Source organism: Sinocyclocheilus anshuiensis, unplaced genomic scaffold (assembly GCF_001515605.1).
Source record: "Sinocyclocheilus anshuiensis isolate Anshui unplaced genomic scaffold, SAMN03320099.WGS_v1.1 scaffold1484, whole genome shotgun sequence".
Taxonomy (NCBI): Eukaryota; Metazoa; Chordata; class Actinopteri; order Cypriniformes; family Cyprinidae; genus Sinocyclocheilus; species Sinocyclocheilus anshuiensis.
In genome coordinates, this window is record NW_015537989.1 from 91,092 (window position 1) to 92,755 (window position 1,664).

Sequence of the window (1,664 nt, forward strand, 5' to 3'; positions counted from 1 at the left end):
GTTTGTCCTGTCTTTAGTTATATCCCTGCAATCAGTTTCACCAGAGACGAATTGCTGGACATTCGGCAGTACACACCACCCAATATTTCACCGGTTTTCTACTTTTCTGATGTTTTGCTAGACATTGTAGTTGGCGGAGCAGCGGCGCTGATCAAACGCTTTAGGAGGAAGTGAGCCGGCGCACTTGTGAAGCTCAGACAGTGCGGATTTCGAACAGCACTGCCTAGCATCCATCTGGCGAACCTCCGCTCTCTACCCAACAAAACGGACAAACTCCTTCTGCTCTCCCGGATAAACAAGGATTTTTCACATTCTGCTGCTCTGTGTTTCACGGAAACCTGGCTGAACGATGCCATACCGGACAGCGCGCTTCATCTGCTGAGCTTCCAGCTGTTCAGAGCGGACTGCGACGCAGAATCAACAGGGAAATCGCGCGGCGGCGGGACATGCTTTTACATCAATGAGAGGTGGTGTACAGATGTAACTGTGTTAAAGAAGATGTGCTGTTCAGATCTAGAAGTGCTCTGCATTAACTGTAAGCCGTTCTATTCGCCACGGAAGTTTTGCTCATTCATTCTCGTCAGTGTCTACATTCCTCCGCAAGCGCACGTGAGCTCCGAACTGTGTTAAAGAAGATGTGCTTTGCCGATCTGGAAGCACTCTTCTTTAACTGTAAGCCTTTCTACTCGCTGCAGAAGATTCACTCGTTCATTCTCGTAAGTGTCTACATTAATCCGCAAGCACACGTGAGCTCCGCTTTACAGAAACTCGCTGATCTGATCACAGAGACAGAGCAACAACACCCGGACTCTGTTTTAATCATTCTCGGGGACTTTAATAAAGCAAATCTTTCCCGTGAACTGCCAAAATACAGACAGCATGTTACATGTCCCACCAGACAGTAATATACTGGATCACTGTTACACAGCAATAACGGATGCATATCACTCTGTTCCACGGGCCGCTTTGTGGCTCTCTGATCACTGTTCATCTTATACCGACCTACAGGCAGAAACTGAAATCAGCTAAACCTGTATTAAGGACTGTAAAGAGATGGACTGATGAAACAGAGAGGGTTTTACAAGCCTGTTTCGACCTCACTGATTGGAGTGTTTTGAAGCTGCTGCAAATGATCTGGACGATGACAAACCATGGTTCACTGCTAAACTCAGACAGCTCCGTCAGCCCAAAGAAGATGCTTACAGGAATGGGGACAGTATTGTATAAACAGGCCAAATACACACTGGAAAAGGAGATCAAAGTGGCAAAGAGGAATTATTCTGAAAAGCTAAGGATTTGCATTATGTTCTGCAACAGATCAAGGACTTATGTGAGGATCCTGTTTTTGGACTTCAGCTCGGCTTTTAACACTATCATCCCAAACCTCCTCCTGCCAAACTATCTCAGCTCTCGAACGACTGCACCTCTAAATATCCCTCTCCTCGTCAAGCTCCTGAAGTTTGCAGATGACCCCACACTTATCGACCTTATTTAAGACGGAGACGAGTCTGCTTGCAGACAAGAGGTTAAAGAGCTGGCTGTCTGGTGCAGCCTTAACAACCTGGAGCTGAACACGCTCGAAACTGTGGAAATGATCGTGGACTTCAGGAGAAACCCCCCTGCACTCCCCCCACTCACCATCATGGACAGCACTGTGACTGCAG